This window comes from Globicephala melas, chromosome 6, assembly GCF_963455315.2.
Source record: "Globicephala melas chromosome 6, mGloMel1.2, whole genome shotgun sequence".
In the NCBI taxonomy this organism is placed as follows: domain Eukaryota; kingdom Metazoa; phylum Chordata; class Mammalia; order Artiodactyla; family Delphinidae; genus Globicephala; species Globicephala melas.
The window spans coordinates 21538910-21557419 of NC_083319.1; the positions used below are offsets into that span (position 1 = coordinate 21538910).

The 18510-nt window shown below is 37.6% G+C and overlaps 1 protein-coding gene across 5 annotated transcripts in view; it reads right to left on the bottom strand.

The window, feature by feature from the left end:
- Nucleotides 1-18510, bottom strand: part of KIAA1958 (KIAA1958 ortholog) — a 187614-nt gene that overhangs the window by 139780 nt on the left and 29324 nt on the right. Inside the window, exon 1 of one of the 5 annotated variants that reach the window (XM_060300616.1) lies at nucleotides 10116-10157. The exons of the other annotated variants lie outside the window; for them this stretch is intronic. The gene's annotated coding sequence lies outside the window, so the exon portion shown is untranslated. Of the gene's footprint in view, nucleotides 1-10115; nucleotides 10158-18510 lie in introns of those variants that run through there. 5 annotated transcript variants of the gene reach the window in all.

The window sequence follows — 18510 nt, forward strand, 5'->3', positions numbered from 1 at the left end:
CATAAATCACAGCAAGATCCTTTTTGACCCACCTCCTAGAGAAATGGAGATAAAAATAAACAAATGGGACCTAATGAAACTTCAAAGCTTTTGCACAGCAAAGGAAACCATAAACAAGACGAAAAGACAACCCTCAGAATGGGAGAAAATATTTGCAAACGAAGTAACTGACAAAGGATTAATCTCCAAAATAAACAAGCAGCTCAGGAAGCTCAATATCCAAAAACCAACAAACAACCCAATCCAAAAATGGGCAGAAGACCTAAGGAGACATTTCTCCAAAGAAGATATACAGACTGCCAACAAACATATGAAAGGATGCTCAACATCAGTAATCATTAGAGAAATGCAAATCAAAACTACAATGAGGTTATCACCTCACATGGGTCAGATGGCCATCATCAAAAAATCTCCAAACAATAAATGCTGGAGAGGGTGTGGAGAAAAGGGAACTCTCTTTCACTGTTCATGGGAATGTAAATTGATACAGCCACTATGGAGAACAGTATGGAGGTTCCTTAAAAAACTAAAAATAGAACTACCATATGATCCAGCAATCCCACTACTGAGCATACACCCTGAGAAAACCATAATTCAAAAAGAGTCATGTATCATAATGTTCACTGCAGTATTCTTTACAACAGCCCGGATATGGAAGCACCCTAAGTGTCCACTGACAGATGAATGGATAAAGAAGATGTGACACATATACACAATGGAATATTACTCATCCATAAAAACAAACGAAATTGAGTTATTTGTAGTGAGGTGGATGGACCTGTCGAACAGAGTGAAGTAAGTCAGAAAGAGAAAAACAAATACCGTAGGCTAACACACATATACTGAATCTAAAAAAAAAAAAAAAATAGTTCTCATGAACCTAGGGGCAGGAAAGGAATAAAGAGACAGATGTATAGAATGGACTTATGGACACCGGGCAGGGTAAGGGTAAGGTGGGATGAAGTGAGAGAGTAGCAGTGACATATATATAGTACTGAATGTAAAATAGATAGCTAGTGGGAAGCAGCTGCATAGCATAGGGAGATCGGCCTGGTGCTCTGCGACCACCTAGAGGGGTGGGATAAGTAGGTAGGAGGGAGACACAGAGGGAGGGGATATGGGGATATACGTATGCATATAGCTGATTGACTTTGTTATACAGCAGACACACAACACTGTAAAGCATTGTACTCCAATAAAGATGTTAAAAAATAAAAATCTTGGAGCCATCCTGTACTCCTCCTCTCCTCTCTCACTCCACATCCAATCCTTTCACAAATCCTGTTCATGCTACCTTCAAATATATCCAGAACCCAACCACTTCTCATCATCTCCCCAATTATCCAGGTGACCCATGCCACCATTATCTCTTGCCTAATTGTTTTAATAGCCTTCAAATAAGCTAGGTAATTTCCTACTTTTGATAACATGTTAATGTTAATAACATGTAACATGTGACATGTTAATATTAGGGGAAGTTGGCTGGGGGGGGGGGTGTATGGAAACCTGTACTATTTTTGCAAGTTTTCTGTGAGCACAAATAGGAAACCAACAGAGGTCTAAGGAGATAAATATATCACATTTTGGAATGAGCTACTGCTCTCAAATAAAGACTTGATTAAGGAATAATATATTTCATCAAGACTATGTCTCTAGCTCTACCTTACAGTAGACACAATATAATATTCTACAATTAGTAAATGTAGAAGGCACAGAAGAAACAGACATCAACGGGCAAACACCGCAAACAATTGTTGCAAACAGAATCCACCGTGGATGCTAGAACTAGTGGTCAAAATTCAGAAGAGAAAAATGATTTACATAGTTTCAAAATATGTCTTCCAAGACATATTATAATTATTTATAAAGGGAGGGATAGTAACTTTACAATGGAGCAATTCGGCAGACACCACCTACCCAAGTGATCGAGGTTATCACCAGTAAGATGCACTAAGGACAGAACCTCATTTCTGTGGCAATTTTGTCAAAAAGGCATAACCTCACTTCTATAATGAGAAATCATTAGACAAGTCCAAACTGAGGTTCATTTTTCAAAACAACTGATCAACACTCTTCAAAAGTGTCTAAATCGTGAAAGACAAGGGAAGACTAAAAAACCATTACAGATTATAGAGGGAATGAAAGAGGAATAACAACTAAATGCAATGTGGGATCCTAGGTAAGCTGGTGGATCAGAAAAGGGACATGAGTGGAAAACTGCTGAAATTCTAAGAAGGTCTATAGTTTAGTTAATAGTATTGCGCCAATATTAATTTCCCAGTTTTGATAATTTTATTATGATTATGTAAGTTAATATTAGAGGAAGTTGGGTGACGGGGGTGTGGGAACTCTGCCCTATTTTTGCAAATTTTCTGAGTCGAAAATTAGTTCAAAATTAATAATTAAAAAAGAAAAAAAGATCAGCCTTTGAAGATTTCTGTGAAGTTTCAGCTGAAGTGTTTTAGGGAATGTTCTCTTTTTTAAAGGTAAGGATCATATGATAGTCTAGTCATCTTACAAATATTTTCTTTTTGAGTATATTTAATATATATGAATGCATTCAATGAAAACTGTATACTCTTATAAATAACAGTATGACAATGAATGTATTTTGTTATGAATATATTTGGTGTATGAATATATTCTTGATATGTAATAATATATTGTTACATTGTTTCTTGACTAACTGGCTGGCTTCTCTCTGACAAACTAAAATCTTACACAAAGTATGTTTCCTGTATACTTAGCTTTTGTCTAATGATGTGTTTATACACTGATAAGGCATAAAATCTGAACTTTCTGTTAATAAAGTAATTGCCTTAGAAGTTTAGGGCTTTTCTTATTAAAGATTATTTTGGGAGTCAAAACTTATTCTATAGATTTGCCTTAATACCTTTTTTGTTGATGCCTTCCCATTCATCATCCAAATAAATATTTTATTTGTCTTTTTAAGAGCATACTGGCCTGAGAAATAAGGATATCCCTAAACATTATGTAATAAGAAACAATATTTTTGTTAAAAATGAAAGAATATAATTCAATATAATATTTTTGAGAAAGAGGTACATAGGTGAAAAGGTCAGGCAATTTGGCTATATGAAAACTTTGTTTTTAAAAAGTAAATTAAGAAGGAAGGCAACAGTCTGGAGAAAATATTTGCAATATGACAGACAAAGAACTGAGGTCTTTATGGCATTGTATTGTTGTTTCACTTTCATGATTTACAAAAAAATAATAAAACTCCAGTGAACAATAGATAAAATGAAGAATAAGAGAAATGTTCAGCCTCAGTGATAATTAAACATAAAGTTATATGTGAATCTCAATACTTTAAAAAAGTCTGTCAGGGGCTTCCCTGGTGGCGCAGTGGTTGAGAGTCCGCCTGCCGATGCAGGGGACGCGGGTTCGTGCCCCGGTCTGGAAAGATCCCACATGCCGCGAAGCGGCTGGGCCCGTGAGCCATGGCCGCTGAGCCTGCGCGTCCGGAGCCTGTGCTCCGCAACGGGAGGGGCCACAACAGTGAGAGGCCCACGTATTGCAAAAAAAAAAAAAAAAAAAAGTCTATCAAATTAGCAAAAACATAAAATGAGATAATTCCCCATTGCTGATGAGAGGAAAGGAGGGGAGGAACTTATTCTCATATTTATTGCTGATGGGTACCTAGCGGGGGGTTTTATTTGTTTGTTTTAAACTTAGAAGCTGTAGCAGAGGAAAAACTTCCTTCTACCCTCCTAGATTCTGTGGCTGGGTCTAAGAGTTAAACTGACATAAGACAGATTAACAGGAGAAAAGCATACAAATTTGGTTAATATTTTTTATGTGCACATGGGAGTCTTCATAAGGAAAATGAAGACCCAGAGAAGCAGTCAGGATTGAGAGCTTATATATATTTTAAACAAAGAAATGATAAATTTGTAGAGAAGACACAAGACAAAGGAGTTTTAGCTTGGGGCTGTAAATTGTCAGAGAGCAACTAGGAAATAAATGGAGGAAATTAATGGACAATAAAGGTTATTTTAATAGGTTTGTTTGTTTAGATCCATATTGGCGTTGACTTCCAGTTACCAGTGATAAGAATGTTCTTCCTTTCCTGTATAAAGAGGGCACCTTTCTCATGGGAAACTATATGACCTGCTTTTACGTAGAAAGAGGGAGGTCAGAGAGCCCTTTCTGCATTTGTGATTCTCAAATGCTAATAGCTCAAAATAATCAGTATGCCAAAGTGGCATATTTTGGGGGATGGCATGTTCCGAACCCCTTTGAAGTATAATATACATACAAAAATGAATGTATCGTGTGTACAGTTGATAGATTTTTACATATTGAACACATGTGACTAGCATTCTAATCAATAAGCAGGACATTATCAGCATCCTGGAGGAACCTCTTGTGTTCCTTCTAGTATCTAACATAGCCTTTCTGAAGAAAAATATCCTGACTGACTGCTGAGTAATAGGGTATATATGTTCAGCTTTAGTAGCTATTGCTAGTTTTCCAAAGTAGTTGTATCCATTCACACCACCACCATCAGTGTGTCCCTGTTCTTTTTGTCCCCCTTCCCCATGTTTATCATTTTGAAAAGCAGTTTGATAAAATGTGTCAAGGACCATAAATATATTCATACCCGTTTATCTAGTGATTCTAATAACTGCAAAGATATAAAAAGATACATGCACAAAAGCATGCAGGGAAGCAGAGACCAGGGACCACAGGCTAAATCTGGCCTGATGCAGCCTTAATCCAGCCACAACCATTCCTTGTCTGTGGCTGCTTTTTTTGCTACAATGCCAGAGTTTAGTTGCTAGAGACCTTGCAAAGCAGAAAATGTCTACTATCTGACCCGCTCTAGAAAAAGCTTGATGACCCTTGCAATAGAGCATTATATGGAATAGTGAAAGATTGGCAATAACCAATATATCCATCAGACGGGGAATTATTAAATGAATCCTTGGTATAAGCATTTAATGGAATAGGACATAGCCACTTAAAATGACGATTAGAGAGATTATTCATCCAACAAATATTTATTAGGCATTTGCTACTTTAGGTACTTTTCTAGGTGCCTAGAAATCAGTAGAGAGAAAAATTCCTGCCCTTATAGAACTTTTAGTAGAGGAGACAGAATAAACAAGATAAATACAGAAAACAACACATAAGGGATAAGTGCTAAGATGGAAAAAAAGCAGGGAAGGGAGATATGAAATATTTCAGGGTGAGGGCTTGACACTGTAGATTTAGAAGGCCTCACTGAGAAAATGGCTTTTAGTAAGGACCTAAAATAAGTGAAAGATCTTGACACTCAGGTAGCTGGAGGAATAGCATCTGAGGCAGAGGGAACAGAAAGTACAAAGGGCCAGACTTGGAAATGTGCCTGATGTGTTCTAGGAACAGCAATAAGGTGAAGGGCTGCTGTAGACAGAAGGAGGGAGGAGTTGCAAGGGATGAGGTTGGACAGGTAACTGGGGGGTAGGGGTGATGACAGATCATGCAGAGCCTTGTGGCAACATGAAAAATCCCTACTATAAATTGTTCAAAAAAAAAGCTCTTTCTCCCTTCCATTTCCCTCCCTCTTTCTCTGCTCAATGACAGTTATGTAAAGCAATGCATAAGGAAAAGATTGGAAGAAAATACCCTAAAATGTTAACATTTTTAATGTGCTGGGGTTATGAATTATATTTTTCTTTTTGTTAAACTTTCTATAATTTGGAAGGCAGCTATGCTCCACCACTATACTACCAATACCTATAATTTGGTTATATTTTATAATAAAAAACATATTTAAAAACTTAAAGGATTTTGCATATCTTTGTCTTTGAATACTTTAGAAATCAAGTACTTTAGATCCTCCCCAGGTTGACTGTAATCTGCTAGCAGGCAGCAGTGTCTTAAATCATCTGAGGAGTAGCTGTTTTCCTTTTTTTGGCCGCGCCACGTGCAGCTTGTGGGATCTACTGAACTTGGGCCCTTGCCAGTGAAAGCGGGGAGTCCTAGCCACTGGACCAGCAGGGAATTCCCAGTAGCTGCTTTTTTTAATTATTAATTTTTCAGTGTTTGAACCAGAAGGAATTGTAGGAATGATCTATTTTATAGTTTAGCCCCTTTATTTTATGCGTAAGGAAATGATCTAGAGGAGAGAAAGAACTCAGGCTTCTAGTTCTTTTTCGCAGGTGTTTGTATGCTTCATCATCATTTGATCTGAGATTTTCCAGCACTTTAGTGATTTTTGTGATTAATAATTTACCTAATCTTTAACTTAAAGAAAATCCTTGCAAATAATAATACCTAAATCTGTTTTGTCCAAATTCTCCCAGTGCCAAAACTACCGTAGCAAATATGTGCTAATAATGAATTCTTTTGGCTAGCACCCTGGTTAAGAACATGGACTTTAGACTCAGACTACCTGGGTTTAAATCTTGTTTCTGGCCCTTATTAGTGCTTAACCTCTCTGTGCTTTCGTTTCACATTTATAAACAGTATATAATACTAAGTATATACGCCATAGGGTTGTTGTGAGCATTAAATGAATTCATGTGAGTATAGTGTGAGGCACATAGGACAAATTATTATTGAGGTTTAAATATCTACAAGGGAAGGTATTTAAACACTAGAAACCAGAGAAAATTGAGTTCAGCAAATACTTATATTATTGAAAGTCTATATATGTTTCTCTACTTTGATTTCATAGCTAACACGTAGCAGTTTATTAAGAACATTTTAAAGCTAATCATTCTAATTAGCACAGTGGCTTCAAACAGTGTGCTGTTGTAGCACTTATACTATAAACTCTTATAGGTGGTTATCAGATTTTGGAGAAAACAATGTTTACTTTTATTTTAATAAGAGAAACGTGAGTTAGGTCTAAGTGGGTCATGTGATGAAACATGGGGCAGGATGTGTGGTAAAAGGCAAAGGACAGTGTCCAGCCAGCTCTAGGAAAGATTGCTTGTTTACTGGAGCATGCAAGAACTTTGCTTTGTGAGTATATAGGTCAGGACAGTAAAGAGTTCTATTTAAAGAAAGGGGATCAAGTAGAGAGTGATACATGAGGATGTGACTCAGTCCTTTGAGGGATACAAACAAAATTCTAGTATTTGAGTGTCCCCTAAACTCAAAGAGGCTGAAGACCATTGAACTCACATAATGGATATAGTTAAGAATTAACAATTAAAATTTTTTTTCTAGAAAATGACGATTTCTGAAATACCATATGGTAAAGCTTTTGGTAAAATTTGAAATATGAAGGAAATGAAATTTAACTTATAGAGTACTGTGACATTTTGTAAAAACAATTTTTTTGTGAAAAAAGTTAAATGTATTTTTCTTTGTGGTATTTATTTAAGGATAATTTTATATACATAGAGTGTCCCTAATGTATTTTGTGCTTTTGCTCATTTGGGGACTGCATAAGATTCTATTGTTTTATACTTGGAAAAATCTGAAATTTTTTTGCAATATTGATATTGTTTTCTTCAGTGCTAAGTCTTCAGAAGTGTTCCTTGCTCAAGCTTTAATATGTTTAAACATATTTAGATCAATGCAGATATAGACAGCAGTGTTTCTGCCACACTAGCTTTATAAGAAAGTTTCTGCCTTCCTTGCAAAATCAGGCGTTGTTACTTAGGGTTTCTGTGGGCACATTAATTTTGAATAGAACCTGGGGATCGTGTTTATTAACAACTAGAAGTGTAGCAGTTTTGGTAGTGAGTTCCTAACAGGACATGTTCAGTAGTACATTGCTGTTGTAGCAGTTGTGGTATTTAATTGAATCTGAAGGTCCCTGGGAATCTTCCTAGTCCATTATATTAAAGTGAGTGGAAAGACCTCTGACAAAAAAATTTTTTTAATGCAATTCAGTATTTATGATTTAGTTAATAGTTAAGCTAAGGACTTTTAGGAACATCTGCGAGGTGGGGGAAGGAAACCATAATTTACAGAGACGTTTGTGAAACATGAAATTGTGCTACTGAATTAGCCTTTCTTTACCAGCCCTCTGCTGGTACACCAGGCTCTGGTCCAAGGAGTAGCATATGACTCAGATTCCCCCTTAACTCCCTTGTCAGTTACTCTTTTCAGGGTTTAGGCTGATACATCAAATGCACATAATAAATCTGGAGTGCTTAGGAAGGATGTGTGGAATCTCTCTTTAGATTTTAAGAAATGACTATGATTGAATATTTTAGTTTGATTCTTTTGAGTAGGAATTTTTGTTCTGTGTGATAAATGTGCAGCATATTAGCACCAAGGGAACTAAATTTGAATCCACTGGGATATCAGTCAAACCTTCCATACTTGTAAGATCAAAATATGCCTCTGAGATAGTGTATCTTTTAGCTTTACTTGGTAACTCTTAATCTTTTTGCCTTTTTTTGACCCCTTTGCTAGTCAGATTAAAAACTTTGCACTCTCAAGCAGCAAGGTCCTACTGTATAGTACAGGGAACTTTATTCAGTATCCTGTGATAAACCATAATGGAAAAGAATATGAAAAAAGAATGTATATATATGTATAACTGAATCTCTGATGTAAAGGAGAAATTAACACAACATTGTAAATCAACTATACTTCAAATAAAAATTTTAGAAAAAGAAAAAAGAGAAAAAACTTTGCACTCTCTTCTCAGAAAATGCACATTTGTACACAAACATATGATTTTGTATAACTTTTAGGAAATATGTGGCCCCCCAATGTATTATGCTAACAATCTCTATTTTGTGTGTTTACATTTTAGCATATGACTTTTTGTCTAAGGATAGAAACTTTAAACATTTGAGATAAGGATTAGGAGAGTACGCTTATGGGCACCCAGGGAAGTTTTACTTTTTTGGAGGAGAGGATAACATGGTATTTTTTTTCATCAGAAATCCATTTAAAATGTTATTTCTGATAAAGGTACTGGTAGTGTGCATCTGGTTAAATCATTCTTCTGCACTGAAGGTTTTGAAAAAATAGTGTCTACTGGTGTACTCATAAAGGCAGTCTAGCAAGGAAAAATTAAAAAGCTTAAATTCTCATTCTCATTTCTACAGGAATAAAGAAGGAGAATTCATTATGTCAAGCATTACAAATAAGCATGTATTAAAGCGGCTACATATGATGATGGCACATTGTTGGAACACCCCATGAAAGATAATTTGCGTGGAAGATGATTATTCAGTAGGGCTTTAATTTACAAGAAACATTCCACTATTTAATTGAGCCCTTTTAGACATACTGCTTCGCTTCAATAGATTGTGTTTGCTCCCTGCATATGTACAATGCTGGAAGGGTGGTTAAAGTCTGATGCAGTCTAGCTGGAAGGTAAAACAACAGCTGAAAGTCATGTCATAAAAATATATATTATTAAACATTTGAGAATTGTTTTATTTTCATTCTGTTTTTTAATATATTCTTATTTTTGCTATTGCTTTTAAAAAATTATATAGTTAATATACAATATTATCTTAGTTTCAGGTGTATTACATAGTGATTTGACATTTGCATATATCATGAAATGATCATGGTAAGTCTAATGACCATCTGTTCTCATACAAGTTATGACAATATCAGTGACAACAATCCTTATGCTGCGTATTACATTCCTGTGGCTTATTTATTTTATAACTGGAGGTTGTGCCTCTCAATCCTTTCACCCATTCTACCCCCACCCCCAACCCGCTCCCCCCGGCATCCACCCATTTGTCCTCTATATCTGAGTCTATTTTCATTTTGTTTTGTCTTGCTTTGTTTTTTAAATTTCACATATAAGTGAGGTCATATGGTATTTGTCTTTCTCTGGCTTATTTCACAAGAATTGTTTTTGAAATTGGTTTTCTCTTGGCTAGTTTGTACTATAAAACTGATTGTCTAATTTTTTTTTCTAATAAGGTTTTTATAAGATTATTTGGTCCTGCTGGCCACTATATGGTTCAATTTGAATTTTTTTCATTTTTATAGACCACTCACCTATATTGTACTTTTGTGAAATGAGCAAACATAGACTGCATTTATAGTCATTACAGAAAGAAAATTATAGAAATTATAGAAGTTTATAGTCATTATAGAAAGAAAATTATTTGGTGATAAAGAGGACACTAAAATAAAGATTTCAACAAATAGCTGACTTGCGATTAAAATACCTGGAAAGATTATATACGATTTTTTAAAAAGGTAATGTAGAGGGGCTTCCCTGGTGGCGCAGTGGTTGAGAGTCCGCCTGCCAATGCAGGGGACACAGGTTCGTGCCCCGGTCTGGGAAGATCCCACATGCCGCGGAGTGGCTGGGCCCGTGAGCCATGGCCGCTGAGCCTGCGCGTCCGGAGCCTGTGCTCCGCAACGGGAGAGGCCACAACAGTGAGAGGCCCGCGTACTGCAAAAAAAAAAAAAGGTAACGTAGATACGTCTAATATCTTCTCTGTGTTAGCAGAATTGTGTATGGTTAAGCTTCATCATAGTGAAGAAGCTTTAGGTGAGCCTGGAACCAGCTCTTTATGGATGTTTCACCCTTGAAGCATTTAAAATAAACATTGTTGTGATAAGCCAACACCCAAGCCCAGAGTTATGGGAAACACTGAAGTTTTGTCCAAATGAGGAAAAACACTGAAGGTCTGCAGGTTAAATCAGGAACAAGATAAGAATGTCTGTTATCACCATTGTTTTGGAGGTCCCAGTCAGGGTAGTAAGATAATGCAAGAAAAAGGGATACAGATGTTGGAAAGGAAGCCATACAGTTATCACCGTTTGCAGGAATAATGATGGGACAGAGGAAAGGAACATTCCTGAGAAAGATGAACGTTTGAAGTAGCGGGAAGGGAGCTTGAAACATTTTCTGTTGGGTGCCATCTATGTTTTTGGCGAGTGAAGGCTTTCTGCTGAAAGTGGAGGGGCTGAGGGTGAAATTGGAAAGAAAGGATTTGGAGTAGATGCTGTGATGAAAAACTATTTGGAATAGCTCTAAGAGTTAAACAGAAGGTGAGTTGGTATGAAGACACTGTGGAGTCAGTCAGCAGAGGTTGGTTCTTGTGAGTCAGGGTGACTTCTGGATTCTCTGAGCATAAATAATTGATTACCTGTGGGCAGCTTGATAACCGCCTGAGGTAGTAAAGAAGTGGTTCAGCCCCTTCCACAAAAGTTTGCTCCTGAGATCTGATATTTGACTGTATGAATACCTGAAGTTGGAGATCCAACAGGATCAATTATAAGTAAGGTAAGGGAGAAAGGAAGGATGAAACTGGACAGGGAAGCCTGTGTGTTAACATCTCTCAGTAGAATGATTATATAGAAAAGAACTAGGTGATAATTCCTCCTTCTTAGGTTTGTTATGGAGATTAATCAGATGTGGCAAGGGGTGTGAACTATTTCCCACAGTGCCCTGCACTTAGTAGATAGCTGCTTTAAAAACAAAAGCAGAAATCTGTGCTCTGTGAGACCATTCTTTCCACATATTTAAGCAAGCCTGTCTCCCATACATACCTTCAATATTAAACTTTCTCTTTGCACTGATCTGGCCCCTGCTCCTTCAACCTGCATCCTAAGAAACCTCTGCTTGAGCCTGCTGCTTCATGTTCCTGTTTCTCCTTTCTTTCACAGTCAGATTTCTTAGATAAACAGATTACAGTGCTATCTGTTCTGTTATCACTAATTTAGTGTCATTCCAGAGAATTCAGCTGCCACTACCTCCCTCCTCCTCAAAGTCTCCTTGAAGCTAAATGTAGATGGTAGAGAAATAAATAAGTAAACGATCAGGTGGTAATAAGTGCCCTAGAGAAAAGTAATCCAGGTTAGGGGAGATAGGAAATGACAGGCACACACAGGGAGGTTTTTAGGGTGGTCTGAGAAGGCCTCTCTAATAAGAACACACTTAAGCAGACCTAAAGTAAGGAGTAGATCATGCAGCTCTCTGGGGAAAAGAGTGATCCAGGCAACCATGGCAAAATCCCTGAAGTGGGAGCAATGTTGGTGCACCTGAGGAAAAGCAAGGAGGATTTTGCAGATGGGACAAAGTGACCAAGCAGGGAACCATGTCAGAGAGGTAGATGTGACATTGCGAGCATGTGGAAATTATCTTCTGATTGCTTCTGTTTCCTCAGTGAGAGTGACTACGGAGCAGAAGGAATTGGAGATTTGAAGAGATGTTCAATTAGGACAGTGGGAGAGTGAATGGATTCGAGCCAAGTGTGACCCCTTGACCAGCAGCACCAATATCATCTGGGAATGTGTTAGAAATGCAAATTCTTGGGCCTCATCCTGAGGCAGGCGATAGATGGGCCCCAGGCTGAGCAGCTGGAATCTGTTTCCTGTGGACAGATACTCCAAGATAAAGATTATGGCAGGAGCAAGGAGGAGCTGAGTCCTGCTTGGATAAAAGATAGAGAGACCACATATTTCTCATTCTTGAGGTCAAGGAGACCTCCCAAACTACACATGCACAGAAAAGTTCCTCAGGGGTCAGAGAAGGGAGGGGGTGCCAGACCATAATATGTTCTGTTAACTTCCCAGAGACCCTTGGGTTGGAATCCAGCTTAGCTAAAAGATGCACACGCACACAGGGCAGGGTCCTGAGTCAGACCAAATATGGACCCAGAGCCAGACAAAGCAAGATGACTGGCCAGGGGACACTTGGAAGAACTGCCCCCATATAAGTGATTTAAACTACCCCAAAAGCATGTAACTCTCTCTCTGAGCCTGCGGTGTGTCTATCTGCACATAACTTTTTTCTCCTAATAAACACTTTACTTATTTCACTACTTTCTGTCTCTTTGCTGAATTCCTTCTTCAAAGCAGACAAAGAGCCAGGGCCCTGCCCCAGCTACTAGTCCCTGGTGGTCTAGCAGCTAGGATTTGGTGCTTTCACCACTGTGGCCTGGGTTCAGTCCCTGGTTGGGGAACCGAGATCCTGCTTCAAGCCACTGCAGGCTGCAGCCACCCCACAGCCACCTGAGATCAATCCCAGACCCACTGAATCAGAAACTCTGAAAGTTGGCACAAATGCTCTGTTTTATCAAGCCCTCTGGTTATTCTAATGCACAAAAACATTTGAGACCACTGGAATAGGGAGATAAGTACAATCACTAGGTAGCCCTAAGGACTTACTTGAGTTTAGTGGTCATAAGTTTAAAGTGAAAACAGTCATTAGGTTATGTTGAAGAAAGAAAGGAATGAGGGAATTCAGAGTGTACAAGGGATTGTTTTCAATGATGTACTGGGCTGGCCAAAAAGTTTTGTTCAGGTTTTTCCAGAACATCTTACAAAAAACCCAAATGATCTTTTTGGCCAGCCCAGTACCATCAAATCTAAGCTGCATAAAGAAAGAAGTGAGGATGGGGTACTGGGACAGTGAAAACATGGTAGGATCAACTGAGTTTAGGTCCCAGTGAATCAAAGAATAGGTCAGTGAAAGGAATTCTCACACAGATTTGACTGATGCCAAATTCTGGGTATTTTTCCTTCAGTCAAGGGTCTCCATAACTATCATCTTGTTACCAAACATGAGTTCATGTGCCCAACGCACAACGAGACCAAACAAAAGGAACCATTGGAGTTTGGAGCACAGAAACATTTATTGCAGGGCCAAGCAAGAAGAACAGGTGGCTCATGCTCAGAAAACCCGAACTCCCTGATGATTTTCGGGAAAAGTTTTTATAGGCAAGATTTGGGGTGAGGGCTGCAGGATGTGTGACTTTCTTCTGATTGGTTAGTGGTGAGGTAACAGGGCAGTGTTCCAGGAATCTTGTGCTCAGCCTGAAGTTACCATTCTCCACCTGGATGTGGGCCTTAGTTCCTGCGGAAGAACTCCCCTTGAGGAGAAACCAGCATCCTGCTTTAGTAGCTGCATTACCTTTTTTTTGATCGCTCCTCCTTTGTTTCTGCATTCCCTTACTTTCCTGATTAGCAACTGTTTGAATCTGCTCTTTGGTATTCAGGAAGGTCTAGGGGAATGAGGCCTTCATCCTGCAAATAAGAAACTGGGGACACAGAAAGACTTTTGTATCCCAGAGGGCACCTCAGGGTCCTGCTCAGTTTCACAAAGAACCATGACTCATGGCTATGGCAAAAGTATGAATCTTGCAGAAAAGTAAGAAAAAATTATTCATGACTATTCTTGTAATTGCTTGTCCTGCCATAAAGTATTGTCTTAAAAATACATTAGACTTATGCTTCTGGCCAAGATGAAGTAACTAGGAGCAGATTTATCAACTCCCTTGTATTACTCAGGTTCTCCAGAGAAACAGAACCAATGGGGTGTGTGTGTGCGCATGTGTGTACTTATTATAAGGAATTGGGTCACATAGTTATGGAGGCTGAGTACTCCCAAGTTCTCCAAATAGCAATTTGGAGACCAAGGAGAGCCTATGATGTAGTTCCAGTTTGAATCTGAAGGCCTGGGACCCACGAAGAACCAATGTCAGAAGGCAGGAAAAGACTGATGACTCAGCTCAGCTGTCTGGCAGAAGGTTTCCTTCTTACTCAGCTTTTTTAGGTCTTAGTTTAATTGGATGAGGCCCACCCACATTAGGGAGGGCAATCTGCTTTACTCAGTCTACTGATTCAAATGTAATCTCATTCAGAAACACCCTCACAGACACAGCCAGAAAAATTTTGATCAAATGTCTGGGCACCCTGTGGCCCAGTCAAGTTGACACTAAAATTAACCATCATATCAACTGAAACAATTAAGAAACCAGACAAAATATAGTAAACAGTGATTTTTAAGACATTGGATATGAGGCAATGAAGTACAGTGATTTCTGAGAGATGAGATATAAACAAAGGGAACTCCATGATTGCCTCAGCTTACTATATACCTCTTCAACATATGGTGCTGGGGACAACTGGATTTCTATACAAAAAGAATGAAATTGGACTCCTACCTCATACCATATATATGAAATTTAAAAAAAATGTTTTTAATCTTATTGAAGTATAGTTGATTTACAATGTGTTAATTTCTGCTGTACAGCAAAGTGATTCAGTTATACATACATATATATATATATATATATATATATTCTTTTTCACATTATTTTCCGTAACGGTTTATCACAGGATATTGAATATAGTTTCCTGTGCTATATAGTAGGACCTGTTGTTTATCCATCCTATATATAATAGTTTTCGTCTGATAATCCCAAATTCCCAATCCTTCCCTCCTCATCCCCTCTCCCCCCTGGCAATCACAAGTCTGTTCTCTATGTCTGTGAGTCTGTTTCTGTTTTGTAGATATGTTCATTTGTGTCATATTTTAGGTTCCACATATAAGTGATATCACATGGTATTTGTCTTTCTCTGTCTGGCTTACGTCACTTAGTATGATTATCTCTAGGTCCATCCATTTGCTGCAAATGGCATTATTTTATTTTTTTTATGGCTAATATTCTATTGTATATATATATACCACATCTTCTTTATCCATTCATCTGTCTATGGACATTTAGGTTGTTTCCATTTCTTGGCTATTGTAAATAGTACTGCTGTGAACACAGGGGTGCATGTACCTTTTTTTTGTCTGAATATATGCCCAGGAGTGGGACTGCTGGATCATATGGCAACTTTATTTTCAGTTTTTTGAGGAACCTCCATACTATTTTACATAGTAGCTGCCAAAAAATATGAAAATTAACTCAAAACGGATCAACAACAATATGTAAGAGCTAAAACTATAAAATAAATACAAATAGAATAAACAGAATTAGAATAAATGACAGCCAAAGAAAGCAGAAGAAAGGTAATTCTTTGCTGTTTTTAATTCATTATTTCTCTATTGATTGATCTATAAAACGTCAGGTGGTTTTTACTAATCTATACTATTATTATACTAACGTAAGATTTAACACAAATTAGGTGTTTATGATGTCTGAACTTATGCTCATAGCATCGCAAACTGTTCAGGATCCATTTGAAAGTACCATGATCTAGTTTTTTTTTTTTATTGAAACATAAGTTGATGTATAATATTATGTTAGTTGCAGGTGTACTACATACTGATTAGATATCTACATACATTATGAATGGTCACCACAATAAGTTTAGTAATCATCTGTTCCCATACAAAGTTATTACACTATTACTGACCATATTCCTTACGCTGTATATTACATCCCCTTGGCTTATTTATTTTATAACTGGAAGTTTGTACCTCTTAATCCTCATTCACCTATTCTGCCCAACCCTTTAGCCTCTTCCGCTCTGGCAACCACCAGTTTGTTCTCTGTATCTGTGAGTCTGTTTTCACTTTGTTTTGTTTATTTCTGTTGTTTTTTAGACTCCACGTATAAGTAAAATCATATGGTATTTGTCTTTCTGTCTGACTTATTTCACTAAGCATGATACCCTCTAGAACCATCCCTGTTGTCACAAATGGCAAGTAATGATCTAGTTTTTACGCGCTGGACACAGCAAGCCATAACATGTTCTGGTATTTAAATATAATTTGACAATAACAAAAGCCTAATCAAAGACAAATACAGATGGCCTTTAGGAATTTGTTGTGTTTTTGAATTATCCTTGTGTCTCTTCTGAACATTTCTATACATTATTTTGCCTTCTTTCATGCCTGGTACATAGGTGCTCAGTGATTATTATTGAAAGAATAAATATTGTGTAAGAGAAGCAAAATAGGTGTGGTGATCATGAAAATAAATTCCAAATCCTACAGTTCTTTCAGGCATTTCCAGCAGATACATATTACTGCTATAAGTCATGGTAATGAGAAATGGAGTGTACCTTTTGGAGTTCAAAAGCATTTTTATACTAACTTGTTTCTGATAAAACAGTAACCGCATGGGAATAATTTGGTTGCACTGGACTACATTCATGTAATTGTTGGATTATTAAAGTGTTTAATTAGTATTTCAGTAAGTGCTGATATAAATGCATCACCTTGTCTCTTGTTCCCAATTACACAATATTGTGGGAAGTGGACCAGTGTAATAGAAGAGAGGTGATTCAGTCCCCTTGGTGATATGTCATCTTAATTAAGATCAAGGAGTTCTTAAGTTTCATGTGTTTGGGAAAATGGCAAAGTGAAAACAGTTTTTTGCCATTTTACACTTGGCTTGATCGATTAAACTGGCTAATAGAAAGGAAGCAGCAAATTAAATTGCTTTTACATTTTGAAGACACTTAAGATGGAAAACATAAAAGACAGAGGTAGATAAGCTACATGTATATTACTTCCAAGGAAATTTAATTCAGTCTTTAGCAATGGCTTTGAGTATAAGTACTACCTTCAGTTGCAGATAAGATAATGCATGTGGCATAATCTCAAGTAACTAAAGACAGAATGAAATTGATATTTTGCAGTAGTTGTGCATTATTTAGTATGTCTGATAAAGCAACAGCATATACCTGATGCTTTCACCACCATTTACATGATACTCTATACTCCAAGTAAGTGGGTATATTGGTCCTACGTTAACTTTTTTACAGTTAAGAGGTGTGGGCATCCTTTGTAAATTAATACCCATAAGCTTAAACTACAGATAAGAGAGTGGCAGAGGAAGCAGACGCACTGATAAAAAAGAAAACTAAACGAACAGAGAAATAAACAAGGTTTGAAACTGTGAGAAATACATGGATTTTTTTCACTGTAACTATTCACTATAAGTATTCTAAAAGAGGGAAAAATCCAGATCATCAAAATTTATATTAGTGATACAAATAAATGTTAATTTTTACTTTCCAGTAAGAACAAAGTCAAACTATAAAGATTAAAAATGGAAGCTAGAAATACTAATATCCTGAGTTTTCCTTCTCATAAACCTTTCTAGACCATCTGTGGTTTGGATCTAGCCAGCATATGTCAGTCCTTTTCAATACTGTCCCTAGCACCCGGCATACAGTACTTGGAGCTAGGAGGTGCTTAATAAATGATGTTTATATTTGATCTTTCTTCCCCCTTATGATGTGACTTGCTTGTGATGAGATTGCCATCTCCTCCTTTGTTTTTTTGGTTTTTATACATGTATTTATTTATTTATTTTTTGGCTGCGTTGGGTCTTTGTTGCTGCGCATGGGCTTTCTCTAGTTGCAGCAAGCGGGGGCTGTTCATTGCGGTGCGCGGGCTTCTCATTGTGGTGGCTTCTCTTGTTGCGGAGCATGGGCTCCAGGCACACAGGCTTCAGAAGTTGTGGCACATGGGCTCAGTAGTTGTGGCTCGCGGGCTCTAGGGTGCAGGCTCAGTAGCTGTGGTGCATGGGCTTAGGTGCTCCTCGGCATGTGGGATCTTCCCAGACCAGGGCTCAAACTCGTGTCCCCTGCATTGGCAGGCGGATTCTTAACCACTGTACCACCAGGGAAGTCCATTTGTTTTGTTTTTGATTGTATTAATTTCTCCTTTACCTTACAGTCCCTTTCTTCTGTTGTTGTTGTTTTTTAAATCATATTTAAGCTTGTGAGTTGAATATTTAATTACTTTATTCTTCAATCTTTAAACATTTTTTCTAATAAAAGCATATAAGGCAAACATCTTCCTGGGTCCATTGCTTTGCCTGTTCTTCTTGGGCTTTAATGTGTGGTACTCTTAGGGTCTTGTAT